The following is a 21,206-nucleotide window of genomic DNA, read 5'->3' as shown; positions in this document are numbered from 1 at the left end:
CTTAAAATTGTAGGTTTTAGTTAGGTGGTGGCCTTGCCTTCCCCATGAGCTGGGTAGAGTAATGCTGAGTTGACTTTTGAAGTCCACGCTGCTTCTGTTGACCTCAGAATTCAATAATACACTGCTCTTAGCCAGAACGAGCTTTCCAAATGACTGTCAACCCCCTGCTTAGTCTTCTCAGTGCCTCCATTTGGCCATGAGGATAAAGTACGGACTCAGGAGCTTGGTTTAAAGAATTCATGCCATCTCTCCTGTTACTTCCCCTGACTCTGTATTCCCAGCAATACTGGGGCCACCGTGGGTCTCTCATTGCCATGTTTGTGGTCATATCCAGGCCTGAGTATATAGGCTGGCTCTCCCTCCTGGACCCCACAGTCTCATGCTCCAACCCCCAGCCTATCTTTCCTTAGGTGTGCACTTAGACGCCACTTCTTAGCAGATGCCCTTCCTGACTTTGGTAGGTGACCCTCATGTGGTGCTCTTGTGGCCCCTGAGACTTTGATGAGTTGTAGTTATTATAATACCTGTCAGCAGGCCACCTCCCCTTCTTCTTAGGCCACCTGTCTCTCCACCTACCTCTCTATCACACTCTTAACTCCACTGCTGTTTATCTCCTGCAACCCCAGACCACTCTTTCCATTGCATTGGCAATAGTGGAGGGAGGGATCATAGGACAGGGCATCATGGTTTATTCCTCACTAACCTACCACAAAAGGGTGGGGTATATGAAAACATACAAATGTCGTTCAGAATTAGAGAGGTTAGAAACACATATCACAGCAACAGAAACAACCTGTACAAACAAATATCAAAAAGCCCAGGACTAAAAGTCCTTTGGCACCCATCCCTTTGAAAGGAATTTTTCACTTTTCTCAGCAGTCCAACCCTCTCTCCATGGAGACTGCCTGCTTTCTCCCACCCTACCCTCTCCTCATTGCCCTCCTTTCCCCTCTGAAATCCCAGTTCCTTGCTTTTATTTTAAAGGAATGATTTGCTAATCACAGTTATCCTTTCCAAACATAAGTCATGGTTCCATGTACTCAAAACCTCACTCAGCAGAAAAGCCAAATCCTTCCAGGCCCCTGATAGTCCAGGAAGAACATACAGGGGCTCTGGGACCGCTCAGCCCTCGCCTCCCACTACTCTCCGAGGCATTCCCTCCCGCCCCCAGTCCCACGGACCCAGGTCTTCTTGTTGTTCTTAGGAAATCCAGATGTGCTTCCTCCTTAGATTTCTGTGCTGGCTGCTCCCCCTCCCTGGCATGCTGTTTTCCAAATGGCCACAGAGCTAATTGCCTTACCTCCAGCAAGTCTTTTCTCAAACTGTCTCTCTCTCAATGAGTCCTATTCTGACCACCCTTCACGAACTGCACCCCCTCACATTTGCCCTCTAAGTTGTTCTCTGTGGCTGTCATCTCCCCTCACTAGACTGTAAGCTCCATGGGAGCGAGGCTTGGGCTTTGTTTACTGATGGATCCCTAGCATCAAGAGAGTCTAGCACTTCAGAGTAGGCTTGGAAGAAATACCCATGAAATGCACAGGCCTCTGCTAATTCATATCCCATTCCCCTCCTCACCTTCAAGGTGTTTTTTTTTTAAACAAAGGCAGTTCCCACCCTAAGTATATTACCTAATGTTTTTTGTAACTTTTATATTCTATTTATTGAAATTACCTATTTTCTCACTTATACTCCCCACTACACTGCCTTTCAGTTCTTTGAATGTTGGGACCTACACATCTTATTGCTGAGAGTACCTTAATAATGGTCGCTTGGTTTATAAGAGATTCTCATTGAATATTTGTTGAAAAAATAAATAAGTAACCATAATGCTTGATAATATACAGTGCTTTATTTACATACAGAGGACTTTAATCCTCCACAGGGTAATGATATTATTTCCATTTTAAAACTAAGGAATCCAAAGCTCAGTGAATGTTAGTAACTAATCCAAGGTCATACTTTAAGAAGCAACCTAAAGTTGAGCTTTTCACCTCTAAATCCCTTGTTTGTTTGTTTTTTTTTTCCATGATAGAGCACTGCTTCTCCATTCTCAGATCCAATATGTTTTGGGGCCTCAAACTCGTAACTCCATTTAAACGATTCCAGGAGGACTGGTTTGTGAGTCCATGAGAGTCAACATCAGAAATGTGTTCTTTCTAGTAGGAACCAAACCCTGTAACCATGTCCCCTACTGCAGGTGTGCGTGGGGCAACCCCTCACAGGAGGTGATATAAGTTATCCTAGAGCAGTCACCTCCCCAAGGGTGAGGTTGTGGTCCCTGAGATTTCCATTTCATGAGCTTTGACTCTTGACCGGTATCCATCAATTCCTCATCAAAGATCCACTGTATGTGGGAGTGGGGAACACCAGCAGGAACTTTCACATTAGCAGAAATTAGCTTTGTCCATCTAAGCAAAAGTCAGCTTATCTTTTTTTGTATCATTTCTAAAATTTTCTACTTTTAAACCATATCATTTAATTATGCAAATGCCTCCTCTGTAAACACATTTATTTCATTTTAATGGTCTCTTTTATTTTATTTTTGACAGATAAATGTTAAAGGAAATTTCATTCAGATTTTCTCACTTACTTATACCATTCAAATCAACATATTTCTTCTTCACAATCCCTTGGTATCCCACTGATATGCCCTAGGCTGGACACCAAGCCAATGGCAGAGTCAGGATTTCAGAACATAAATCCTCTGAACATTGGACTGCGGGCCCTGAAGAAACAAACCTTTGGAATGTTAATGCTAGGGGCTGGCCTTTGCCCAGAGACGTTCTCTGCACTGTCCAGCACTGCCAGATTGTGTGTTCTGCTTCTCTGGCTTGAAGTAGGAATCAAAGCAGTATTTTTTTTTATTTCTAAGGCAAGAGCAGGGGTTTAAAACATGGGCTTAATTACAGAACTGGCAATTACTGGCACTGCTTATATGAGTGTTTGTTTCTTTGGCATATGCTATTCACATTTAAGTTCTGTGGCTACTAAAGAACATTTTGTGTGTGTCCCTTGAAACATCCAACCTGTAGAGGTGAATTATACTGTGCAGGTTGACACTGAGCAGTTGATTCTCCAAAGCATTTTTAAGCATGTAAGGTATTATGATCTTAGGATTTTACTCACCCCTGAAAGTTTCCTGTTCTCTAATTTGGATGAGTCATGAAAATTGAGAGCAAATGTCTTTTTAATTGTTGTGAGTTCTTCCAAAATATTGGCCCATTTTCCTCTATATGAGTGCAAGGAAATACCCCAAGCTGATGTCTCCACATATGTTGATTGGAGCTGTGGAAGGGGATAAGATGTCTTAAATGCAATAGGAAGGTGAGAGAGGATGCTAGTATAAGTGGCAAGGAAGTGGGAGACACAAAGGAAAGTCCTGAGATGCTGTCAGTCAAGTGCAGAGGCTGATGAAATAGCCCCTGGGTTGGAACCAATAAACCACTTGCCTGGAAAGATAAGGCCACTCACACCAACCATTCCTTCGATCATGCCATTCACTCTGCATGTGCCATCAGTGGTTGCAGATTTATATTCTGTAATACTGCCATGCATTTATCATGTAGTTGTCGTCTGAACTATCTTATCCTCTAATAAACTCTGATAAACCCAACCAAAGTAACCTTCCTGGATATACTTGAGTGCTTGTAGATTCTTTTTTAATGAAAAGTGAATTTTAAAATCTCGAGTTAAGTAGCTTCATGGACCTGGGACATTCTTGCCACATGTTAATTATACCTCATGCTGAATCCGCTGTGGAAGATAGGTTAGCAGATCACACACAGATGCATGAAATACCTTACAGGGCCAATAGTAATTATTCTTCGGAAGATTCTTGGGTTCAATTTTATTTCTCAAATAGGTCTATAAATCTGAGAGCAATTGTACTACATCAAGGGAATGAAGTTGTTAAATAACTGTAAGGAAAAGACAGGATACTTTAAATGTCATGTCAAAGTAAATAAATGGGTGGTTTACGGCAAAGACAACTCTACATTAGCATGGATACCAACATGTGGAAGCAATTAATAGAAATATTTTCAGTGAGAAATAGAAACGTATAGATGGCCATTACTGAAATGAATTAAACAAGATGAACTTTTAGGAGAAAGTGAAAAAATAATATTTGCTAAAAAAAATAAAAGCTTTTGGTTGTCATAATGGGTAACACTGTGTTTCTGAAGTTCCCAGTCTTTGCACTCCTCTGTGCTCACAGGGCATTGGAAACAGCAGACTCTGATTCGAGTCACCTCAAACCCGAGGTCTGCATTAATGCCTGCTGGCATCCTTGGAGGATTTTCCCAGACCGATCGTGCTGTCTGGAATTTTATTTGTTTTCAAAATGAAGGAAAACAATTCAGAGCTGGGTATGAATCACACAGTGCATATGCTTTTAAAGAAATTATTTGCTGAAAAATTATTCACATTCCAAAAAAAGCAAAATTGCCCCTACCCCATTTCTTTTACTCCTTAAGCCCTAAATGACCTAAGCTTAAAGATACTTGAAAAATTAAAGTCTCCAGAGTATATTCGGTGTGTGAAATGAATTAACAGGAACCACCATGGTACTAAAGTTAACAATTATACAGTAAAAGAATGAAAAATCTTTTTCATTTTTCAAATGCTTCTGAAGTTAACATAACAAATAGGGAACGTGTAAGGAGTATACTTTGCCAAGATTAAGATGTACTCAAAAAAGGGAACTTTGACCTTGAAATGTACCTATTTTTTTATGTTAGTTTACTCAAAGATGACTTTGTTTTTAAGGGAAAAGATCTAAAAATATATATTTTGCAAGTGACAAAAAGCTGTTGGATATTAAATGGCTCTTAGAAAATAATATATTTATGATTCAAGTGTAAATGAGTCAGAAACATATGGATTAGATTTCCCTTAAATCTGTTCAAATATTAAAAGGTGGTAAGGAAAGGCACTTGGCAAATGGAATGGAAGGTTTTCAAAACTGTGATGTCTAAACATATACTTTGAAAATGCTGTGATGTCTAGATTCTCCCTAGACTCAGTGATTGGCTTAAGCAAGTATATCTTGTAGTCAGAGAAAGTTAATTTAAATCACTTCTTTGACAGGGAAAGCCTATGCCTTCATGTAAAAATCATTTACCAACATTCAGCTGGAAATTCTGGAAAGAGATTCATCTGCAAAGCAAAACATTTAACATCTCATATCTAAGTGAACTGAGCAAGGCCAATTTTAGAGACTAAGTTCTGAATGTCTGATTTTTGCATGGATCTCTTAAAACTCTAAGATGCGTTCAGACTTCTGATAGGTATGGAGTACTCACAGGTCATGTTGTGTATCCAGTCAGTCAGGATGATAGTCAGAATATTTACTAACCTGTAACTCAGAGACACCAAATTCAGAGGAAATGCTGGTGTCCCAGTGCAGCCTTCACAAGAGCTACCTTTTTAAAAGTGCTAAGTTCAGTAAAGGCAGATCAAGTATCCGTTGGAATCCCGCAAATGAAGCTATGTGAAAGCCGTCAGTTTCCTGTGGTGACTCATTTGGTGAGAGCACCTTGTCAGCATGGCCAGGGCAGGGTTTGGACCCACAAGCCACGCCCAACTCCTGTTCTGAGTTGTGCTCAAAGCCCATCTACTGTCCATAACTTCCTGAACCCACACCAAGAGGTGGTCCAGACAGGACTGTGTGAAGGGGTCAGTGCACATTTGTCCTCATTGCCAGAAAAATCAACCATGATTTCATGGACCGCAACCACAGCAAGAAGGGCAGATTGTTATTTATGTAGTAAGCCTGTGTCATCTGTTCTGGCCCTTATTTCGCTATGAGATCTCTAAACCTGTTTCTTGATGGCACTGGCATTATTAGGAATTCTTTCCCAGTCAACTCACTTGCATTGTGTCTGGCATGAAACAATAGGCTTACAAGAGTTTTTGCTAAATCATGGTTCCTTATGCATTTTTCCCCCTTGTCATTGTAGAAACTGTCGGAGTCGGGCTTTCGTCCGGCCTTCAGGAAAATGCGTATATTTTGGTGTGTGTATAAATATGGGGATCCTAATATTTTCTTTGGGTTGTTTAGATTTATTTTTAGGTCTTTCCTTTCACTGGAAAAAAAAATCTCCGTAAGGAAATTTCGCTCTATACTCTCCCCATGTTGATAAGAAAGTAAGTGTTTATAAACCAGCAGTGAAATGTCCTCTCAAAGACATTTTTAAAAGAATAAAAAGTTTGGGTGTGAGATGACCAATTTTAGGGTAGCATAAAAACTGCTTTTTAAAAGGAAAACTGCCCCCTGACATTAAATCGTGACTCTAGGTGGAGAACAAGTAGCATAAGAAAATCTTTCCTTTGAGGACCTAGTGTTTATTTCTGATAGAGAAAGAGCAGTTTCTGGGATTTAAAATTTGACATTTGAAAATGGGTGTAAAGTTATATAAGAGGAATAAGTTCCAGAGATCTGCTGTACAACATAGTGCCTATAGTTAATAAGGTATTATAATACAATGTTATAATAATTATAATATTAAGATATTACATACCAAAAAATTTATTGAGCAGTAGATCTACCATCAAATTGTTGGTAAAAATGTTTTTATTACCAACCCCTGGCCCCAAACAAAGCCAAAAGAGAACCCCGACAGAGGGACAAAAGAGGGTAAATTTTGGAGGTGATAGATATGTTTCTTACTTGGCTGTGGTGATGGTAACACAAGTATATACATATATCCAAAATCACCAGTGTATATGTTAATTACGTCCAGTTTTTTTGTACACCAATTATACCTTGATAGAGTTGGAGAAAAAAATGCTTTTCAGAGTTCCTTTCAAAATAAAACAGAAGACAGTTTTAAAAGATACACATTATACAAACACAGTAGTCCTTTATTCACAGTTTCACTTTCTGTGGTTTCAGTTACCTGTGGTCAACCACGGTTCAAAAATATTAAATGGAAAATACCAGAAATAAATAATTCATAAGTTTTAAATCTTATGTCCTTCTGAGTGGTCTGATGGGATCTCACCATGTCATGCTCCATCCCACCGGGGACGTGACTCATCCATTTGTCCAGCATCTTCACGCGGTGACACTTCTCGCTCACTGGTCACTCAGCACCATCTTACTTATCAGGTCGATTGTCGAGTTATCACGTGGCTTGTGTTCAAGTCACCCTTATTTCACTTAATAATGACCCCATAGTATGAGACTAGTGATGCTGGCAATTTGCATATGCCGGAGAAAAGCCATGAATTGCTTCCCTGGGGTGAACAAGTGAAAGTTCTCGACTTACTGAGGAAAGGAAAAATTCATATGCTGAGTTTGCTGGGATCTGCAGTGAGAGTGAATCTTCTGCCCATGGAACTGTGGAGGAGGAACAAGAAATCTCTGCTAGTTTTGCTGCCGTGCCTTAAACTGCAAAAGTTACGTGCAAAAGTTATGGCCACAGTAGGTGCTAAGTGCTAGTTAAGATGGAAAAGGCATTAAATTTGTGGGAGGAAGACATGAACAAAAAGTAAGTTCTGACTGATGGCAATGTATGGTGACAAAAATCAAGATTTTGGCAAGAGGTCCCCTGCAACAAGTGACCTCCAGCCATTTACTGCAACTACAGATGGTCACATAGACTCAGGAATCGGTTTGGACTGAAAAACTATGAAAATTACTGGAAAGGTTTTATTTGCCAGAGAAGAAACTGCTGCTGCATTTCTGGCAGAGTTGGAGAAGTTGATTAAGGAGAAGAGACACCATCCAAAGCAAGCCTTCAGCTGGGATGAAACCAGGCTCTTCGACTGCACAATGCCCAATAGAACCCACATTCATAAAAGTGAAAAAAAAAAAGGCTTAAACACGGAAGGACAGATGAGCTCTGGTTCTTATGCGGCAATGCTGCAGGGCACCTGGTAAAGCCAGTGCACAGAGTGAAGAACCCATGTGCTCTCAAAAACAAAACCAAAAATTACCTCCCATATCTGGCAATATAATCAGAAAGTGTGGGTTTTAGTTATATTGTTTCTGGAATGGTTCCATCAATACATCAGAAGAAGAAGAAGAAGGTGAATACAGTGCAATAAGATATTTTGAGAGAGAGAGAGAAATAGAGAGTCACCATATTCACATAACTTTTATTACAGCATATTGTTACAATTGTTCTATTATTAGTTATTGTTGGTAATCTCTTACCATGCATAATTTATAAGTTAAACTTTAACATAAGTATTTATGTATAGGAAAAAACATAGTATATATAGCATTCTGAATAATGTGTGGTTTCAGGCCTCCACTGGGGGTCTTGGAATGTATCCCCAGCATATGGGAGGTGGGCTACTGTATCCATCTCCATCATAGATACCATCTATTAGTGCTATATACATCAGACACTGTAATTACTACTTAATCCACAGGCCAATTCCATGAGTTACTTAGGCAACTTACGTAAACTATTTCTACCTCAGTTTTCTTATTTGTAACCAGGCAATAACAGTACTTACCTCATGAAGTTGTTTTGAGGATTCAATGAGGATAAAACATGCCGTGCCTGTCATACAGGAAATGCTCAACAAATGGGAGCTATTACTATCAGTATAATTTCCCTCTTCAGGGAAGTCAATCAAGGCTTGGAGGTGTTAAGGTCACAGACAGACTCAGATCTGCCTAACTCCAGAGTACATATCGTTAACCACCAAGCCAGACAGTCTCCCCTTGGTGCATGCAAATGAATCAGCTCAGAAACTTTCCTTTTCTGTCTCCTAGTTAATGTTTTCTGTGTCTTATTTACCCAGAACCAAGAGAATCTTTTTTTGTCCAATGTCTAAGAACATGTGTTCTTCTGTCTCCTTGTTCTGAAGGTAAATATCCTAAAAATGGTAAGCCCCTTTAATTCTTTCACCCCAATATGATTCTATGTAAGTTGAAAATATTTCCAGATTAATGCACTGCTCAACATTTTAAGGTTGTACGAGTGCAGATTTCAATTAAATGGACCATGCAGTTTTATAATCATGCATATATCTAATTTACCTGAAACCTCATTTAGTCACTGTGGAAGCAGCAACCAACATCTGGCTTTACTTTGAAAGTCGACAAAAGGGTCTTGTTTGTGAGTCCACCATATAACGTCACCTAGCCATACCCATGCATACAAGAGGAAACTTAAAAGCGTCCTTCCACGGAAAGTCTGAGTTGCTCCAATATTCACTTTGTGAAGACGCCTTCAGAGAGGGAGGCACAACTCTTCCAGTTTGGAAAAGGAATGCCAATTTCAGAAAGGCACCACGTTGTGACTGAGCCCTCACTTTGCTCCAGCGATCCCAGTTCTCTGCTGGGTTTGAGAACAGTGTTGGTCTTTTATTGTTTGCTTCCATGCGGTTCTGGCTACCATGGGAACCGCCACTTTGGTGTTCTGATGGTCAGCACGTCTGACTCACTTTGGGGAAAGGTACAGTAACACTGTGGCACCCTTTCAGGAAAAAGCACGGAAAGGAAAACAGAATCTATGGTCCCCTGAAAATAAAAGGAGACTGTCTGACATCCACATCAGGCTGAACCTGAGGCCCTGGCTTGGCAGTGCTTAAAAGAGCTCAGGCTTGGTGTCTAGGAGCCGCATTCTCCTTTGAGTGGTGATCCTCTATTCACACCACCAACCTCTTTACTACATTTGTAAACATGTAATAATGCAGGACATGACCCTAGACCAGAGTTCTCAACACATCACTCATGTCATCCAGTACTGCATCTTGAAAATAGCTGAGGAAAGAGTGTAGCTTATTCAATAATTGACACAACTAACTTTCTTCCAGGGAGCTCAGCAGTGGCTCGTTGGTGGCCCGGCACCCCCACTTGTCTCCAGTTGTGGCTCCTGCCTTAACTCAACCTTGTGCCTCTTTGGGAAAAACACACAGGCCACTGCCTTGGCTTCTTCCAGAAGACCCGAGAGAAGATTCATTCCTTTTCAACCCCTTTCTTACAACACCACTACCTATTTAAGTTACTGGAAATGCAGTTACTAAATGAGTTCTCCAATTTTTAGGTGATAGACAAAAGACGTGATAACTGAAACACTGTTAAAATCTCCTGGTTACGTAAGTAATATTATTCCATAGACAAAAATGTAGAAACAAGATTTTCAAAGACTTTGTTACAAAAAGGTAAAAAGGAAGAATATACAACATAGAGTATGTCAGCACAAAGATGGTCTGTTGATCAAATAGTAAAAAAGAAAAGGCTAATATTCTATCAGTGAAAAAAATTCAGACTGATTTGTCACTGTACTGGGTCCAAGTCAGCCTGAGTCATAAATTAACTACTTGGATTGTCAACTAAGATTTCTTTAGCCACCAGCCCCTTTTTAAGCCAGGAGAGAGCAAACAAGAATCTAACCCAGTGATGGTTTAAGAATAAAAAATATATATGGTTCCAAGAGGAAGTTGTCTCCCCCGTAAATGAGCAGAGATGGAGAAATCATCATGACTCGAAGTCAGAGAGAAGGAACTCCTTTTTGAATCTGTGTCTGACGAGAAACTCTAGCCCAGGTGGACACTCAGGAAAGCAGGGAACACCTGTAGCAATAGCCACCTGTACCCAGTAAAGGGTCACCTGGAGACTAAAGGCTGGTGAAGTCTTTCCAACAGAAAAGGACTGACTGACTTCTAGTCATTTATTAATTAATTTTGGAAAACTTGGAAGCCTCCAGGAAAGACAGAGTAAAAACAAGCATATTCTCAACATTTAAATAATGGCTTGGATGGTTCTCCAAAATGTCAAACCTCATATTTCTATATATCCATGTATGAATTGGGCAATCTGTAGGGCTCAGAGATGTCTGTTGGGGTGTTTTGTTTTGTTTTGTTTTTGACAGAGTAAAGGAGCTCTTATTTTAACTTTGGATGAAAATTTAAATATAAAACTGATAAAGATATTTAAAAAAAGGCAATCCCTGTCTGATATGGGATTCCTCACTCCCTCTCCGCCGTGTTCGGTTTGCCTGTCCCACTTCCCACGGAGAAAGCTGCAGACGCTTCACACGCTTCTCAAGAGTCCTTGCCTGCACTCACCCTTCACAACGTCAGTGTTTCCTGGGCTGTGTTCTCCACCTGGAACTCCCTTCCTCTCCAGGTCCACTGCCAAACTTCTTCTGTCTCTCAAGACTCCAAGACCCAGCCCCTAGATACGTGAAAGAGTAGAATGAGAAGAGGACCCGGTGTGACCTGGGAGACGTCACAAGAACACAATGATCTCAGCAACTTCAGTGGCCTCAGGAGCTGGAGGCTTTTGATTTAAACCCCCCTGCTGCTCGAAGCACATGTGAGGGACGGAGGTCCAACTTCAGGTCCTGGCCTTAGAGGATCAGAGCACACCACAATAGGTGTTGACTTTATTTCATCCTTCCCAAACATGACAGCCGTCCTCCCTGGTGGAGACAGACTTGGAGTTTGGGGTGACTCACCGATCAGGATGAACAAATCTCCATATTACGAGGCCCCCAGAGTGGTTTTCTGAGTGGGTCAGATAATGACTGTGGCTTCCACTCCACGCCAAAAAGATTCAAGACAACCAAGTAACCTAAAGGTTTCTCTGCTTTGCTTGAGTTCAAAAAGATGTTGAAAGAGAAAGTATGGATTATATGCACACAAGTAAGTGAGAGCATGCCGTGGCTAAGAGTTTGGTAGTTCTTCAACAAGTTAAACTGGAAATTACCATATGACTCTGCACTTCCACTCCTTGGTACAGAGCCATTAGAATTGAAAACAGGCATTCAAATGCCTGCGAACAGGTACACAAATGTTCGTAGCAGCACTATTCACCTAGCCAAGAGGTGGAGTGACCCAAATGCCCATCAATGAGTGCAATAGGTAAACAAACATGGTACATTCATGCAAAGGAATATTATTCAGCCATGGAAGGAGTGAAGTGCGAATACATGCCGCAACATGCACAAACCTGGAAAACATGATGCCAAGTAAAAGAAGCAAGACACAGAAGGTCACATATTGCTTAACTCCATTTATATGAAAATGTCCAAAATAGGCAAGTCTGCAGAGATAACAAGCAAATGAGTAGTTGCTTAGGGACTAGCAGAGGGCAGAATGGGGAGTGACTGCTTAATGGACAGGGGGGTTCTTTCGGGGATTATAACATTTTGGAACTAGATAGAAATGAGGATTACACTGTGACTATACGACAAAGCACTGAGCTGCATGCTCTACAATGATTAATTTTTTGTTATGTGAATTTCATTTCAATTAAAACCACAAATATGCACACAGACTCCTAAACATTTGAGGGTTGCGGAGGCCCTAAAACACAGAGGACCAGTGCAAGTGCATGGGGCTCTAGCAATCCCTAAGACCTTCTTCTATTTCAGTTCAATGCCAAGACACAGACCTGCAAAATGCATCTCCAAATTCAACTCCCCGCAACTCTGTTCACGATGGAGATCTTTGGTGGACCCCTGGGCTTTCTCTTCTGTGGCTTGGGAGGAAAGTGTCTTACAGATAGCGGACATATCAAGTTTTTTCAATAATCACCGGACAATTTCTCATGCAGCCTAAGTGAGAAAGAGGATTTCTTTAAAAAATGGAAAACAAGGTAAGGAAAAGTACTCTCTCAGAGCTCCCTACAGCCTTATTGAACTCAAAGTTGGTTCCCACTGCATTTGGGTCGCTTCTCTCATCCCAGTTTTCATTACAGGAAACAATTTGAGGCCAACCGTCAAATCTAGTCTTTGGCTCTGTTTCTCTTAGTTAACAAAATAGAACATTTAACCTCTATTTTTTTAAACAATTCTGCAGCTTTACGTGGAGGCAAGTATCTTCATCTCTACTGCTATGCTACACTATTTTTCTAATTGAGAGAGTTTTAAATGCCTAGTATATTCTGTAATCCCCATGAAAATATCAATCATGAGTAAATTCATCAGCAAATAAATTTAAACTGACTTAGCCCATCAGGGAGGCTTACACGAATCTGTAGTTCTTTGACAGTTTTCTCTGGGCTAAACAATAGAAAGTTATCTATAGTTTCCATGTACCAAGGGGTGAGCAGCCCCTCAAGGTCACTGCAAAGAACATCACTGGCTTTGAGCTTCAAAGAATTAAAATGCTTCCTTCCTGACAAGAGTGGATGTGGTGTAGGTGCTATTCACGAAGATGATAGGGTTACCGGCCTGGAGGTAAGAAAGTCATTTGGAGCACAGTGTCTTTTGTGTCTGAGCTGATGTTTGCAGAAGGTCAGGCTAAGGGCTACAGAACAACATGTCAACTGCTGGCCTAAAGGGCTTTCTCGCATGCCACTGGAAATCCAACAACTTGTAAACTTGCAAAGGTTGGGTCCCTCTCTGAAGAGTTTCTCATCACAGTGGCTTTTCCTGTTCTTGAGGCTGATGTAACTGTCACATATAAGTAAAAACAAGAGCTGTTCATTGTACCCAAACACATTGATGAGACAGTGATTAAGCCTTTGCTGTTGATACAATTTTGCCTTACGAAATTAAAAAAAAATCCTATGTATTAGGCTCAAAAATCACTTTAAGCAGTCAGATCTCAGAGCAATGCAAGCCAAAGATAAATGTTTCTCTCACTCTGATTCAGTGTGCAAAGAGATTTAGCATTTGAGGAGAAATATTAGCTCAATCATTTATTGTGTCATCTGCATAACTTCTAATACTGATACAGAACCACTTTGAGTGTTATGCACATTGAAATTTCCATAATGTCTAGTTTTCCACTGGAGCTGGCTGCATTCCCAGAATGCAGCTTTGCTTATCACAGGGAAAACTGCACGAAAGTGTTTCCATCTAGAAAAATAATCATTCTAGTGACACAGTTGTAAGCCTGTTAAAGGCGAATTTTTCATTGCAACAAAATGTAAGACTTCTTATAAAACTTTAAGCCTGTTAGCATGCCCTTGTAAATAAAGCAATTGTAACATGTCTTCCCTGGCCACATTAAAATATGTTCTGAAGGCAAATTAGCCTTACCATTTTAATTTTAAGATGTGCCAAATACAATGTTCACTAGAAGAAGGAAAGTATTTGAGCTGCTTAATGGAGAAAACAATAAACCTTACTTCCTACTTTGTAGAAATTGTCACATACTTTATCTCACTGGGTTCCAATGACAGCCCCGTAGGATAAACAGGACATACTTTTCTAGATGATGAGCCTACAGCTGTGTGAGATAAGTGACCTCCCTGAATGCATGCCACACCAAATCCAGCCCCTCTTCCACTTCACAGCAGCGGTTCTAAATTCCGGAGCAGCATTCTTAGAAGGTGACATGTATGTGATGAAGTACAATAGTGGAAAATGCTACCCCGTGAGGGCCTATTGAGGAGCTCTTCACGTTCATGGGTTTTTTTTCCAGAAGGAAGTGGGTGCTGTTTCTCCTTTCCCCCTCCCTTTTCACAATCAGTGCCATGTATTTTGCTTTCAGGTTAAACTACGATACTTGGAATGCTTTGAAATGATAAAAAAAATAGTGTCATACTTAAGAAATGATTAGATAATGAGTGTGGTTGGGAATCCTCTCAGTTTGCTTTGTTCATTTTTTTCAACCGGTAGAGAAAGATTAGGGGACAACCCCAGGCAGGGGTAGAGGGTCGTGTACCTGTCCCAGACCTACGGTAGCCAGGTGTTCCGGAGAAACTCTGCAAAGGAGGTGAAGTGCATCATATCAAAGCTTCAGACCCGTCAATTCCAAGTTCTGGTGTGAATACAGTGGCAGGAGGCAGAGATAAGGGGATGCCAGAAACTGAGGGTGGATACCAGGCCCAGGAAACCTGGGCCATGCCTGTTTCATCACAAAAGGCACTAGACTGGGAGCTAAAACTTGGGTTATAGTTGCAGAGCCAACAACTGCTCACGGCCTGATGACTATGGGCAGGTCACTCTTTTTCCTGACCCTGTGCGTCCTCATCCTCAATGCAAAGGGTTTGAACAAAACCATGGTTTCCCTTACTTGTGTCATTTACAAACCACATATACAATTGGGTTCCTATATTTGACATGTGGCATGTATAGTTATTTAATATTAATATTTTTCTCTCAATCTACTATTTTACCTTTTTAATTTTTAAATTTCATTGAAATTCATATGTGTGTATATGTGTGTGCATGTATGTGTGTATATGCATACACATACATATACATTTCCAAATGAAACACACCTGTGCCACCAGACCAAGAAACTGCAGACCCCCAGTGCCCCAGATCCTTCATGCCCCATGCAGTCATACAGCCATCTTGACTTCAAGTGCACATAGTGTGTACTATTTTTTGTCTGGCTTCTTTCACTCAATATTTTTTTTCCTAGAATCATCTACATGTTGTAGTCTTGGTTTATTCTTCTTGTTGTTGTATGAATACCATTGTGTGAGCATACACGGTATATCTGTGGATGGACATTTGGATTAATACCCAACTTGAGACTCTTACAGACAGGGCTGTTAGAACATTCTTCACATGTCTTTTGGTGAATGTAAGTACGTGTTTCTGTGGGTAAGTACCTAGAAGTGGAATTGCTGAGCTACAGGCAAATGTTTTTAATGTGCTTGCCAAATACATGAATTTTAAAAGAAAGTTTTATATCAGCAGAACAATTGGAGAACCCATGTGGCTTACCATACAGAGAAGACAACGATACAAAATAAATATTAATATCATAAAAACAAAACAATGTTCCTGAATAATAACTAGGTAATATCTGCTGAAGGCTCTGCACTTGTGACCTCACTTGCTCTGGTTGCGATCACATGCAAATATTGGGAGGTGTTGAAGAGCCTTTAGTGTCAGACAGAGACTTTCTCCCAGATTAAAGAGAACCCCTGAAAGACAACTGAAAAGATGATCACTTTCTATTAGGTGATTCAATGCCATGTAGTGCTATTTTCTACCAAAAATCATCAAGTATATTATACGTGGTCAGTAAGTTACAATTTGGGGATAAGAACTGCATGATAGGAAAATTTTTTTCCCTTTCTGCTATTTTATGACTCTAGAGAGTAGCAATTCTCAAGTGAGGGCAATTCAGGGAATATTTGGCAATGTCTGGAGATACTCCTCATTGTCACCACTGTGGAGATGTGCTACTGGCATCTAGTGGGTGGAGGTCAGGGTTGCCATGAAATGTCCTACAGTGCACAGGACGGGGAATTATCTACCCCAGATGTCATTAGCGCTGAGGTCAAGAAGCCTAGCTCTGGAGACGCTACCATTGTGAAGGTTCTTCCATCCACGGGGCATCAGAGAACTCTGCCGAGATCAAAGGGACTCTGCACCGAATACCATTGACTAGGCCTTTCCCAGAGAGCAACTGAGAAGACGAGGGGTCAGTGTACTGGAGCTGTGTGATATTCAGCTCCTGGCTCCTTCCACCTACCTTTGAAAACAATACCAGAATGAAGTCAATTTCACAGCAAGAAGAACAGGTTGTACTTCCCAGGCAGTAGACAGGTTGTTCAGATTCCCTCTAGAAGAAATTAGGCTAATTAAACTTCCTACAAGCGAAAAAAGTATACTTCTAATCATTCTGTTTCTACTGCTTTTGACTTGATTGACATTTTGAGAGAGAGTTGCTCCCCAGACCTTGTGCCTTCATTCAAGTGCAGTGCATTTGGAAAAGCATTTATCCCTGCGCAGCTCTTTAGGCGAGCGATGGCAAAGGAAATGTGCTCAGTAATCTTTACAACATCTCCATGAAATATTCTAACAATATACATTGTCCCAGTTATGAAACTCCAGGGTTTGATAATAAAGGGGAGACGGTGCCAGAGTCTGAACTCCGATTTTCCTGTGGTTAGTTCACTCAGCTCGATTACATCTTCTCCGTCGTGAATTCAAGGCCCCTTGTCACTTTAGACCAACAAGGAGGAAAAAAAGATGAGGTAATGGAGAAGAATAAAAAGTTCTTCAAAAAAAGTCAAGAGAAATGCTCCATGTATCGGAAAGCCAATTAAATAGAGAGTCAGAGTAAGAAAAGCGTTGCTCAGCACTGCCAAAGTGTTTTGGAAGCAATTAAGTAGCTGATGTATGATTTAATGGTGAAAACTTTATATAGATTAAGTGAACATGATCATCCTCTTCTACCACATAGCTGGCTTGGGAAGGGAACATTTGTTGATGCCATCCTGAGTTGCAATTTTTTAAATTAAGCATAAAAATTCTTATTCAAACTCTAAAATGGAACTTTCAGTTTTGTGACCTGTCTAGAAGATATACAGCATTCCAAAGAGAACTGTTGATCGAAGTGGGAATTGTCCCCTTGGAATCTGCCCATAGGCGTTTTTTAAACCCCTGTCGGAAGAGTTCACATGGATCAGTCTTCTTTCTGACACCTTAGCATGTTGGAGGAAGGAGCCTTTGCCTCACTTCTCAGGATATGACTTCAAATCAATCGTGGGAAGCCTAGGAGAGCCCAGGTAAAGACAAAACAGGTAGAACGTGATACTAGAGAATTGGTAAAAGGCAGAAGTGTTTTCTCATTAATCAGGTTTCTGCCGAGTACAAACTCCACATAAAAGCTCTGAGGGCTCGAGGACCGTTTCCTTCACCATCATCTAAGACTCATTCAGGTGCCAGCAATCTACAGAGAAATGAATGCTTTTCTCTGAATTATAGGAGGTGACCAGAATGGTTCATAAGGTTGCTTATGTATAAACCAGAAGTATAATTATTTTTTAACAGAAGGACTGACAGTTACAACTTTCTATCTTACCTAGTGGAACATTTTTAAATATTTAACACCTACCCTAACTATCATAAAAAGAAAAAAGAAAAGAACATTTTAACTCCAGCACCAGCAGTTAGAATCCACTGAGATGGAGATGATGTAGTCCAGCAGTTCTCAAACTTTTTGATCTCGGATGCTTTACACTCCTCAGAATTATCAAGAACCCCCTTAGATTTTATGTAGATTATATCTACTGATATTTACAGCATAGGAAATTAAAACTAAAAATAATTTTAAAACACAAGAATGTATAAACACTCATTCAAAGTGATGACATCATTACGTGGCATGGAGCCTCTGGAAAATCCCGCCGGTCGCTGGTGGGAGCGTGAGTGTGACAAAGGAAAGGAAGGCTTTATAGTGTCGTCATGAAAATAGGTTTGACTTCGAGGACTGCCTGAAAGGGTGTTGGGAACGCTGATGCACCCTGATTATTCTTTGAGAGGCACTGATCAGTCCATTGTTTTCATTTTGTTGATGAGGACACTGAGGCCTAAAAGAGAAAGTGACCTTTTTCAGGGTGACAGGTGAAAAACATCAAAGTGCACGCACACGTGCGTGTGTAGACATGTGTGCACACAAACATTTAGTCCCATGTAGTTGGGGAGAACGTGCTCTGGAACCTGCCCCCCACGGGCAGGATGGCAAGGCCTGCTGCCAGATACAGCCCTTTCTAGAAAATAAGAGTGTGAAATGGACCACTGACCTTTAGGATAGTCTATCTACTTCTCATGACCTTACTGTGAAAGGGGTATTTCCTTACGGTGGGTTGTAATAACAGACTGATTAGGAATGGTGTTGCAAACGTTCAGCTATCTGAGGGAGAATCTTTCCATGTCAAAGGCGGGCCAGCCTTGCAGAACAAAAGGATAATTTGAAAAGGGAGGTCTTAATTTGTAGTTTGTTGTTTTTTGAGTTTAAAGCCAGACCCTGAAGGGAAGACTATAGCGCCATTTGAATTACGTAAAAGAAACAGTCCCTTAATAGAGCTAGTATATGCTGTTTGAATGCATGGGGGAAGAAAAAGTCCTTCTTAAAGTTAATGTCATGTGTGTGGTTTTAATTGTTTGTCTTATGGGTAGAAGAAACACATGGCTTTAGAACATGATTGCTTGGATTAAGCTAGTTTTGCTTATACTGTCTAAAAAGGAGGTGTTTCTGAGGCTTAATATTCCCTGAACTATTCACTCTCCCAAATCAGTTATACCACAACATTTCCTTAGCTGGTCTTTGTTCAGTCATTGAACATTTTTCTTGTCAAGGAAGATGCCATCTTGATTCTTGAACTTTTTATGCTGAATAAATAACAATGATGAAGTACTTGAATAGGACTGCAGCAGAAATATAAAGGGCAAGGAAGTTAAGCCCAGAAGTCTGATTTTAACCCAGGTTGTCCATTTATCAGCTGTGTGAGCTTGGCAAATGCTGAGCTTCTTTCTTCTACAAAGTGGGAACACCGTTACCTGTCTGACGAAGCTCTGTTACTAACGGGTGGAGAACACTGCTTATGGTCTCCCCCCTACCTGGCTCTGCTGTTACAGAGACTTGGGCCACGCAGCCCCTCATCCCTCTGGACCCAGCAAAAGGCTCATCAGCCAAATGGAGACAGGGCTGTGAATATGAAACTGTTAACTCAGCTCCTGACATAATAACAACTCAGTAAGTATTAGCCACTTGTATTTTCATTATTAAGACAATGACCTCTCCAGTAAGAAATACTTTTCTGGGACAGTCTGAAATCTGTTTTGGTCCAATCAATGGTATTCCTGGAGCTGAGCTATCTCAACTCCACTGGAGCCCAGCACTCAGGGCAAGCCTTGTTGTGTTCTACTAGATGCTTCCCTGTGGTGTTTCAATTATACTAATTAAGAAATGATTTCTAGAACACCCATTTGCATGATTAGGAAATAACACTTTAAAACAGTTGTTCTTTCTGAACCATACACTAGCCGAGAGCTAAGGCAGCAAGCACCATACCCACAAGCCCTACCGGGGGTCAGTCTTACTCAGACTGTCACCCTGGCATCTGTCAGGGCTCAGGGCAATGCCGAGTTAACACTGCAGCTCCCTGGAAGGAACCTGACTGTGTTATTTGCAGGAATTTCAATACAGCTTTTAAGATGGATAGTCATTTAAAAAATTATTTCAGAACAATTTCACTGCTTGGGTCTTCAGTGTTCAGACTCCTGTGTCAAAGATCTTCTATCATACACATACAAGGGGTTCATGTATGTGAGAGTATCCTGGTGTTAGACACAAAGGGGTCCAAAGCGTGTTTGCTGAAGTGAAAGGAAAATTCTGTATCACATGTCCTTTATTCTCACAGTAATTATCATGATACATTCTATGAAAATCAACTGTTGGAAAAATGTTATCTGAAAAAAGTCTGAAATGTTATATCAGGCAGCAAAGACCAAACTTTTTGATTGTCTTCTTACTTCTGCTGAACGTGCACACAGTTACGATCTGCAAGGGCACACGTCGAGTCATCAAGAAACAAAGCTTACAAACGCAAACTTACCATGAAACCCTTAGTTGGCAGAGATCATTCTGGGATGCATACAGGAAAATGTGATGCTTGCATTTTTAGGCAGATAAGACTGAAAGTCAAAGAAATGTTTGTAAAGTTCTACTTAAAATTTGGCCCTGGATGCTGCATCAAGTTATATAAATATGAATTTGGAAAACCGATGAGTATGCCTGTGTACTGAGTTTGCCAAATCATCACAGAATTATGGAATCATAAAAATAGAAGTAGTGGCTAAGTGAAAAAAGAAAAAAGAACCAACCCCTTCTCTCTTTGTTTCTATACTTCACCGTTAAATAAACAACTTTTCCAGAGAGGGCCCTGAACACAAACCTGAAGCTCGCCTGCCTTAGGATTTTATGTTCCGCGAGCCTATAAACCTCCTTTACTGTTTACACCCATCTGGTTAGGTTTTTCTATTACTCGAAAGCACAGCCTTGCAGCTCAGAGGAGCTGTTTTTTCTTAGTTCCTCTTTCCACCCTGCAGTGGATACTGGAGGTTCCCTGTGATGCATCAATGATTCCTTCCTCCCTTCTTGGAAAAAAAAATTATTCAGGCATCCATGTCTTGCTCATACAGCCCTGTGCTTCAAGGAAAAGAATCCCACTGCTGACTTGGGGATGAGCTATTCCCCAGCTGCAGTCTTGACTTTGCATCTTCCGTGGGGCAGCTTTTCTCCTGGTAGTCAAATGATTGCCAGCAATTTGGGGAGCGCTGGCTCTTGTCTACATCAAAGTGAGCAAATATTTCTAATTCCATGTCCCACACAAGAGTCCCTAGGTTCACCTATGTCACATGCCTACTGAATAGCCAATCACTTTGTCCAGGGAGATGAAATGTGTTGATTGACTTAAAACATGCATAGCCCATCTGGAGGTCAAAATCTACATGTTGTTAGGAAGCAGTAAAGAGGAAATAAATGTTGAGTAGGTAGGCTTGCCAGATTTAGCAAATAAAAATGCCGGGATCTCAGAT

This window comes from Phyllostomus discolor, chromosome 7, assembly GCF_004126475.2.
Source record: "Phyllostomus discolor isolate MPI-MPIP mPhyDis1 chromosome 7, mPhyDis1.pri.v3, whole genome shotgun sequence".
NCBI classification, from domain to species: domain Eukaryota; kingdom Metazoa; phylum Chordata; class Mammalia; order Chiroptera; family Phyllostomidae; genus Phyllostomus; species Phyllostomus discolor.
This window is presented reverse-complemented; position numbering follows the sequence as displayed.